Source organism: Poecile atricapillus, chromosome Z (assembly GCF_030490865.1).
Source record: "Poecile atricapillus isolate bPoeAtr1 chromosome Z, bPoeAtr1.hap1, whole genome shotgun sequence".
In the NCBI taxonomy this organism is placed as follows: Eukaryota; Metazoa; Chordata; class Aves; order Passeriformes; family Paridae; genus Poecile; species Poecile atricapillus.
In genome coordinates this window covers 36,403,092-36,413,375 of record NC_081289.1, presented here as the reverse complement: position 1 = coordinate 36,413,375, position 10,284 = coordinate 36,403,092, and positions in this window count along the sequence as shown.

Sequence of the window (10,284 nt, the reverse complement as noted above, 5' to 3'; positions counted from 1 at the left end):
GGGCATTATAAGCTGGGCTCTGCATCAGCTGGAATGGTAATTTCCATTTCGGCTATTGATTCTTCTGCTGCAGCCTGTGCTGGCTGTGGCTGGTACTTCATTTGCCCACTCAAAAGCTGGCGGGTAATTGAGCTGCCCTGCTCAGTTTCAGTTTCAGAAAAGACTGGATGCATATTTGTAGCTTCAAATCTGTAAGGATTTTCATATAGGTAAAAACTTTAGAGAGGCCAGAAAGGACTATTTGTTGATACATGCAAATCTGGTCTGTGCTCAAGGCTTGTAGATCTTCCAGAAATGCCACTAAAGAATGAAAATAACACCTTCTGGACTCCATAGTGCAGACCAATACACTTTCCTCATTCAAGATAAGAAGTCACCTCTCCTCCAGTATACCCTTAACCTTGTGCTGTTTCACCTGCTAGATGAGACTGCTGTTATTTATTTATTTCAATTTTTTTTGCTGTATGCATGTATACATGTGACAAGTCTTTCTGTCATGATATCAAAATGTATGAGATCACAGTACCCTATTTGTGAAGGCTAAATTTCATAATGAACAATGATGAAGAGCCAGAGCAGCTGAAGTACAAATAGATCCTTAGAGAGCTGGCTCTTTTCACTCTTGGCAAGAGAAGGGTAAAGGAGACCTCGCTGCTGTCTTCTGCTGCTTGATGGTAGGGTGAAAAGGAGACAGAGTGTAACTCTTCTCAAAAATAGAATAGTGGTAAGATAAGAGGTAAAACATACAAATTACAACATATGAAATTCTTTGTTGATCAAATAAATGTGTTTTGAACATTTGTCATATCATGTCTGAGCCAGATGTATTCTAAACATGTAGCTACTGAGGAATCCTGTAGAGTTTTTCTTCCACTACTTATAAGATACAATTCCACACAAACTGAAGATCTCCATGATTATATATTGGTATATACATATTTATATATGTATATATCAACATTTTCACAATAGAGGCAAGACTCTCCCAGAAAAGTACTGAGCTGGGACAAAAATTGCTTGCAAGCTCTCTGTATTCCATGCATAGCTTGGAGTCATAGAATCACAGAATCATTAGCATTGGAAAAGAACTCCAAGATTACCAAACATTTACACAGCACTGCCAGGTCCACACTAAATCATGTCCATAAGCACCACAGTCATACACAAAGGGAAGGTTTCTTGCAAGAATCATAAATTGTCCACAATTTATCAAAAGTTATAAAATTCTATATATTGACTAAAGACATCCTTCACTAGACATCAACCAAGAAAAATGAGAGAGACATTTGTGCTTCAGTCGGAGTTGTGTCAGTTGTTTTTCAGTTCCACTCGTGAAAGGGTGATGAGCAGCCATGCAGCCCAAACCCAGCAGCAAGGCCAAGGTAGAGCCCCATATTGTCCTGTGGCAACAACATCATGGATCTCACTGCCAAGACTGAGAAAGATTTATATCAGATTTCAGTTATGCCCTTAGCCCCTGACTGTTTTGTTTATTGGCATGATTCCCTTCCAAAGCCAAGAGCCCAAGAGTTATTATAAGACAGCACTGAGAAGCCATCCAATGGCATGTCTCTCCGACAAAGTTTTGCAGCTACTTTTGTAAGAACTTCCTAAATTATGGCATTTCCCTTAATACAGGATTTGCAAAAGGCACATTGGGAAGGAAAATTGCACTGCATATCCAGCAGAATAGAAGATGGAAGTGGAGAGTGGCAGCAAAACAGTTTCTTTCTAGCCCAGCTATTTAATCATAATGCTATTTTTCCTGCAATATGCTTTCTGTTAAATATATAAACTGGAAAAAGATATAGCTAAGAGTTGAATGCAGAGATAAACGTATCACTAGCTCAATCTGACCTAAAAGGAAATTGCATCTTTTTCCTGGTTCTCCACTGAACTGTAAGAAACTAAGCGGATTCATAAAGAACATACCAGTATTTGAAGCTCAAGAAATACTCAGATGCTGAAATGTCTAAAAAAAAAATTTAAATATACAGACACCAAGTTCTAGTAAAATGAAACCAAGTGCAGTAAATTAAGAGTGGCTTTTTCTAGATGTTTCACTATATTTACCGGGCCCTTAAAAAGAAGTCTGTTTTTTCACCTCAGTTTGGTGAGGGAGTGGTATAAACTGTCATCATGATTTCCCAAACCAGCTTCTTCAGGTCCATAATGGGGTAAATATGCCACATCCCTAGGGAAACAATGCTAGGATTATGCTGCTCCTCCACAAAATTACTCAGCTGTCTGGCATTATTATAGACATCTGCAAAAGAGTACAGCTGGTCTTGCTGAAGGGAACTCAGACTATTACAAGTCTTCTTTAATAGAATAAACATCACTTAAATGAAGAAGTGCACACAAATAAGTAAAAAAATGAGCTCTGTCCCTTCCATACTGTAATCCCACTCTACAGTGAGTGAAACATTAATTATTATCATCTGATGTGGACAAAAGAGAGGTCCATAAAGCAGTGTCAGCTTAGCACCAATATTCAGCATCCAGGCACGACTACTGTCTTGTTAATATGTGGGCAAGACCTTACTGAAGCTGATATGTTATCTGGGCAGAATCTGCTGCATTGTTACAAATTTCCCCTGTTCAAACCTAAGGGGAGTGTTGTCGTGGTTTTAAAGCAGTAACTAAAAAATTACGAGAAAACTTACTTATTTCTTGCTGTGAGATATGGATTAGAACAAGAGCAAAACAGGCTTAAAACTTAAAAGGAATAAAGAAAGTTTATTAACAAAACTACAAGAATAAAAACACCAGAATAAACCTCCAGAAAACCTCTTTATCCCCCACTACTTAACCATTCCCTCATTCACATGACAACATAGAGACAAAAAACTTTGGAACTTTGGTGTTTAAAACAGTCCCAATTCTCACTAGAGTCTTTTCATCAGTCTTTGTAGAGAAACAGAAGTCTTCTTCTGCTAATCTATGGAGTTTCTCACAAGAAAACTATTTCTGTTATAGTTTTCTATTTCTCTGATGCCAGCTGCCTGGAAATCTGTCATCAGTTCACTCCTCCCATTTCACATCACTCTGAGGTGTGTATGGGTCAATGAGTCTAGGGATGTCATTTTTAAGGATGAGTTATTCAAAGGCAAAAGCTCTCTTCGTTTGTCTCTGTGAGCTTCCCTGGAAAACAGTTTTCTCATTGCCTCTACAACGGCCCCCAAATCTTTAACTATTACTTCTCCCCTCTCTGTTCCAGCACCTCACTGTATCACAACTACTCCACCTTTTGCTCAAAATCCAAAATTTTGAACACTCCATTCCTCCCCAAATACTCTGTCATGAATTAAAGGAGTTTTTTCAGAACATTATTGTCCATCTCCATAGCTTTAACAGAAAAATATTTCAGCTTAATTAAGCATCTCCTTATTCTCTACTTTTTCTGAAGCTTAATTATTTTCTTTACTGTCTCTGATAGTTTATAAAGTCTCTACATGTTGATTACTCTCTTTTTCTCTCTCTGGATAAAAGGATTAATCTCCAAGTCTCATCTAGGTAATAAATGGCTTAAAATCTTGCCCAGGTTTTGTAGATGGTTCTGTGATCTCTGCCAGAGCAGCAGCTGGGGCTGTCTGTGATGGAAGATTCTTCATGGCTGCTCTGGAGAGATTGGTCACTGTCTCAGCACGCTGCAGGTCCAGAGCTTTTTCTCTCTTTACTCAGCAGTCTCTGGTGAATTCAGTCACAGCAAAAACTGCAGCCGAGCCAGGGACCGGCCTGGCCCGGCCAGAGCCCGGGACAAGCCCCACAGGCCCCATCTCCCGGCCGGGAGCCCCTGGGCCCAGCCCAGCCCCTGCCTGGGCTGCATGGCCTGGGCAGGGAACGGGAGGCCAGCAGGAGCTTTGTTACCTTTCACAGCCAGGAAACAAAGAGACAAAGAAATTCCCAGGCTTAGGTCTTAAGGTGGTGTTCACAGGTTGATTTCACTTTTCAATGGTTAAAAGTGTTGTCAATTCTTAGAAATGGCCTGTTATTGGCTAGGAGACAAGCTCCCATCAGCCTCCAGCAGTTTTAACTTCTTTCGGTGTTTCTCTGTGTTTACTTAAATGCCAATCCATCACAAGTGTGAACCAGTGGATGGATGCCAGTATGCTGAAAATGTAAAACTAACACATGTGAAATTGGAAAATTGCATTGCTCTTTAGTAAAAAGCAGACTAGTAGTGGTACAGCAAAGTGTGGCAAAATCCAAAATAGTTGTATGATGTATAGGCTGCCTTGGGAAGCTAATTTAATCTTAATATGAGCCATAGACATCTGTCAAGCCAGTAACATTGGGAACAGATGCGAGCTCTAAGAAGTCCTCTGTAGGATGAACAGCTGGCTTATGTGACATTACTCCAAACACACAAAATGGAAAGAAAAAGGTAATCAGATAAATGAAACTTACTAGGAACAAGGAATATTCTTGTTTCTTGACAGCTGAGAAAAGCATAGGCTTGAGGCACACAAGATAAAATGGAAATAAAATTAAATGGGAAGTAAGGCTTTCATTAACACCAAGAGTATTTCTCCTCCAGCAGAAATGTTAAGGCAAGCCTCACATAAAAGTATGGTTTTTAAGATGTTTTTTAAAATGGATACTCTGGTGAGGCTCAGAATAGGTCTATAAAACCTACATTAAACAAAACACATACAGTATCCTGAAGCGTTTTTTGTATAGTCAAGTGAGAAAACAGAGAAAGTATTGAATAGAATAGACTGGCTCAGGAACCAAATCCCAAGGGTGTATTAAAAATCCCTTACTTGGAGCTCCTTGTGTCTAATTTACTAAATTTCCAACCCATGCTGATTATGTTTACTTCCATAGATTCATATAAGCTGAGATTTTCTTATTTTAAAGTCTTTTAGAGAAAATAGAATATTAATCTTCATGTTCTGAATGGACCATGAAATTTCTTTGATTTCTTCTACATTTTACTTCTAATTAAGTTATGAACCAGACATACAAACAAGCAAAACACCAGGACATACTATTCAATTTTTAAAATATTCAGTTTTACTAATTTGTTTCAAAAGCTAGGGCTGGAATCCAAAGCCTTTGTAACACCATCAATTCAGGAGACATGAAAGTTGCATGATATATCCTCATTTATTTTTGTCCTGACCTTAATTATACTAACCCTTTTTTCTTGCACACATTCTTAGTTTATTTACTTTGAAGTTGCCTGCTAGTCTTTCAGTCACTGGTTTATGTGCATAAAACCTTGCCTGTTTATTCCACTTGTTTATGCTAATAATAGGTATGGCTTTGCCCCTTTGAAAAATATCTCTGGCATTTCATAACTTTTAAGTGTTTTATTCTCTAAAAACCTTCTTTTAAGATAGGGGTTCCACATGTAATTGTTATAGTCATCAACAGGAATTCATGTTAGCAATTTTGGGACCACCATAGTACTACTGTACAGGAATAATTCTGCTGGGTTGCAGAAGAATGTAATATTAAAGCATTAAGTCCTTGCTTCTATAGTTGACTGGTCCTGAAGGATTTTACAATTGCATATTTGCATGGACATCTGCACTGGGATGTCACCGTATAGCACTGTTACCGTGAACTCCTAAAAACCCAAGGGATTTTGGCAGAAAAACTGTCAGCTGTTTTCTACAATGCAGTGTATAAATGTTAGCTAAAATAAAAGCAAGTATTTTTTTCCATAGACCTAAAACCTTTAAACTGGAGTTTTCATGTTCTTTAAGAACATTTGTTTGGTCTGTTACTTTAAATTTTTTGAAGACAAACCAAAAAATCATATGGTGTACCAATGGGAATACTCTCTGTTAAAACTAAATTAAGATTGAAGGCGTGTTTTTGTAATTAATAGGTTAAAGAATATGACAGGTATGTTGTAACTACATGAAAGGTAGCATTAGGAATCCCCAAATCTCAGAAGTAAAATTACTCTTAAGTGCACAGTTGTTACTTACTCTGACATGGATTAACATCATCGTGGGGAGAATATTTCTAGGCTCCGCTGTTTCATTAAATTAATTTAATCTATTTCATAACTATCTACAACAGACGTGAATAATTGATTGAAGATATTATATCCTGTCATTACACGGAATATTTATGGAACTCAGATGCTTTATCAAGCATTGATATGACTTCTTCCTTGCAAAAATTCTGGGTTTAGATTTAGAAATACATTTATTAAGAACTTTTAACAGAATACAGATGATGGAGAGTGGTCCAGTGCCAGCACCAGAGGCCATGGCACAAAACAAAACATGAGAGGTTCCCTCTAAACATTGGGAAACACTTTTTACTGTGAAGTGTGACTGAGAGCTGGCATAGGCTGCCCTGAGCAGTTGTATCCTTAGAGATATTCAAAAGCCATCTGAACATGGTCCTGGGCAACTGGTCCTAGGTGGCCCTAACTGAGCAGGGAATTGGATCAGATGCATTCCAGAGGTTTTTTTCCAACTTCAACCAGTCAGTAAATCTGTGAAATCCCACACAAAAGAGCAATTCCTTGACTGCATTAAAAAAAAAAAAACCCAAAAAACCAAAAAAACCACAACAACAACAAAAAAAAACCAAACAAAAATGCTACGACTTTAATGATTTAGTTCAGTTCTGGTCATTGTAACTCAGAAATAATAATAATTTAAATTCTGAAAAAGGGAAAAATAACAACAGAAAGTGATAATGTGTTGATATTTTCATATACTACAGGAACTGAGTTCTCTGGCACCTATTTACATGATGTAGAGGACATTGCTCCCTGAAGTATAAATTCAGGCTCAGGACATCTACTGCAACTGTTGTAGCCTTAAGTAAACTAAATAACAAGACAGCAAAAAACCCAGATGAGCTGTGTGGCTGATCCTTTCCTTCAGATCACTTTGGTCTCTTGTCCCATACTGCTGTTTATGTCAGCTTTGTCTTACAAGCAATAAAAGTAATTGTAGTTAAGTGTTTGATCTAAAGTGGTGTTAGTGACATTGGATTGTTCTGGTTACCTGCCCCTGCAGTGTTAATTTAAGACAAAACACAGCAAGAATTAAGGATAAACACAGTATTTTAGCTCTATGAGCTGTAACATGGCATCTTTCCAAAACCTCTATGCTCTTCCTGTGGTTAAACAACAGCTGGTATACCTGAGTTGCCCATATTACCTGACTGCTGATTAATTTCAACCTTTGTTACAGTCTAAAGATACATACCCAAATACTCTACTGAGAGTCAAATGCCATCTTAACATTCATCCACTTGGTTGCAATTCTTTAACAAAATATGCAAAACTCGGGTTATGCATTAAACTACGGGATAATCCATATACGAGTAAAACCGATAACATTTCATCTTCAGATGAGTGAAGATGGACCTGGGCTTGACTAAGCCCTGGATGAAAGAATACATGGGAATTCTCCATTAAATCATTGTAAGAATACTTAAGAATATCCTAAAGTGTGAAAATCATACAGTAAGTGTACAGTAAGTGTGGTGTACAATGAAACATGCAGCAGCTGAAGTAAATTGACAGAAGAACACCAGTGGAGAAGGTACCACTATCCACTAGAAAATCTCTTGTACTTCAGATAATTAGAACTAGAAAAATAATGAAATTAATATTCTCAAAATCATTCCTCCATCTTTAAAAATAAGCACCCTTTAAAGAGAGATCCTTAAAAATAAAAGTGTATAATAAAAAATAAAGGTGCATAAATAACACTATATTTCTTGTATATCATCAATCATATAGGTGATGTAAATTTATTTTTAAATCAGAATAAATTTAATTTACAAATTCACTGTATGGTTCATTGCATATTCTCTGTCTCCATCTTACTGATATGATTATTTCACTTGCAAGTTAACAAATAAAAGAGAATTTCCTGAAAATCTACAAAATGGAAAGCTCTCTTGAGATACGACCATTTGGAACAGTTGGATAAATGTATTTTTTCATTTAAAGTGTGTCTGTATGTTTGACCTTTAACTGACTGATGCTTAAATATTGAATTAAAAACATAAAGGACAAAATTTTCTCAGCTCAGTGCAGTGGACACTGACAAGAATGATTGGGCTTTTTTATTTCCACATACCAGAATACAACCCAGCATCACTGGCAAGATCCTCATCTGACCTCAAAGAGAAAAATGGTGCCTTTTAATTAAAAACATACATGTGGAGTAAGAAAAAATATTGGTAAGTCAGACTCATTGTTTCCTTTCACAGTTTGTTTTTTATACGAGTTTTATAGTCTGCTTTATGAAACCAGCTTCAGCTCATCTGCACTTCAGTCAGTGCTCTATAGGGACACATTAATGTGAAAAGGGCAGGTAGTCCTGGGTGCTGAACCCACTTTCCTCTCCTGTTTGGATTGAAGGAGTCATGCTTCCTTTTCTACTTCTTCTGGCTCAACAAAGCTTTTTTTTTTTTTTTTTTTTTTAATGTGAGACTTTGCATGAGGAGGCTCAAACAACCTTATCCTGCCTGGTTCACCGCTGGTTATGGCACTTTATCAGAAGTAGAAAATAAGAATCCAAATTCCTGAAGCTTAGAAGTTATAAAATCTAAACTTCCTTTTAGTGCATCTTAGTGCATATTGCTGCAGCCTCAAGAGCACAGTAATTATAGACAAGAAGTAAAAAGAATGAGATGAGCCTGTTTGCTGGTCCTTCCCACGAGGCTCCTATGCTACTCATATTTGCAGAACTGCAGTTTTGCTCTGACTCCTGGGCCTTATTTACTAGATTAACAGAGCCAGAGAAAAGCTGCACAAGGGCTCTGAAGATGTAAATGGGGGCCACAATGTAACAGGGGAGGGAGGGGGCATGAAAAGGGCACATAAGACCCCTACCAGGAGAAGTACCCACCAGCAAAAACCCAGCCTCCAGCTATGTGCCCAGTGAGAGCTGCGGAGGGAAGGACAGGGAGGAAAGCAAGCTCAGCACCCTCCTCCCTCCCACTCCCATTAATATCAGGATATTTTTGTGCCCACAGCTGTGTTACTATACTTGCAATTTCTTGTGTTGCGTCTAGGGAGAGGCGCATCTCCTGGGACATGGGAAATTTGTCATGTACAATTAGCAGAATCATCAAAAGCTAAAGTGTCCTGATTTGGAAAATGACAAAAATTAATCTACCTGGTTTTAGAAAAGAAAAGTGAATCAAATGTCACACATATAATTTTTGGTCAAATTATTATGACTAGACCTTAGCTCTGAACCTTACTCCTTTATACAAATTTATCTTTGGACTTAAAGATGAGCCTTGTGCATCTGTTTCAACCCAGGATTGAATGACGTCTTCCAAATTCCACCTTTATGCCTTATTTTCCACTTACTCAGAAGGTCCATAATATGTTTTAAGTATCACACCAGTAAAGATTTGAATACCAGTATATGCAACTTTAAGTATAAAAAGAGCAATTGTGAAACGTGTATTAATATATCCAGATTGTTTTACAGTACCATGAAGTGTACACCATTACAAGTTGTGGGTGCTCAGTCTCTTGTCCTAAATATGAATTGCCATCATATTGGTTACAAACCACAAGCCAGTAATTCAAAAATACAGGCTTTTTGCGAGAGAAGTAAATTGATAATTATTATACATATAATTTGTTATTTAAAGGTTCAAGCACATATGAAGGTATAAGCACAGTTTATAGACTTATTAATGTAAGGAGCACTCATGGGTATACTTAGTACTCATAGTCGTGCTATTAAATTTCTAAATTAAGGACCTTGGTGATTGTTTTCATTAAAAAAGTGCTTGTGTGCAGCTGTCACCAGGCTCCCTTCATAAATCTGTCTTGGATTATTTATAGGTTTCCAGCTTTTTAATTCTGCCGTACAACTAATAGTAATTTTCATACAGTTATCAAGACTCTAGGTCTCAGGAAAATAAATAACCTTGGAGGAAAGTAACCAGAAACCTTAAACATTCAACCACTGTTTAGATGCTATGATATAGGCAGAAAAAAAGGCAGAAAATGAGAATTATGCCACATACAAATGAAGGTGAATACAAGTATACAGATTATGCTCATGCATATACATTCATAGTAAGATTCATGTACTATTCATGAAAAAATATAAATTCTAAAACCTAAAGTACTGGGTTCTGTCATTCTAAAACCAAAAGTACTGGATTCAGTGATATAATGAACTGTTGTTATTGCACATTCTTGCATTTAACTATACAGAACCATTTTAATGGCAAAAAGAAAAACATTTATCTGTGGAAGAGGGTGAAAACTGTTACTACAGTGAAACAACCACAATGTGAATGGAATGGCTCATTTTCTGTATG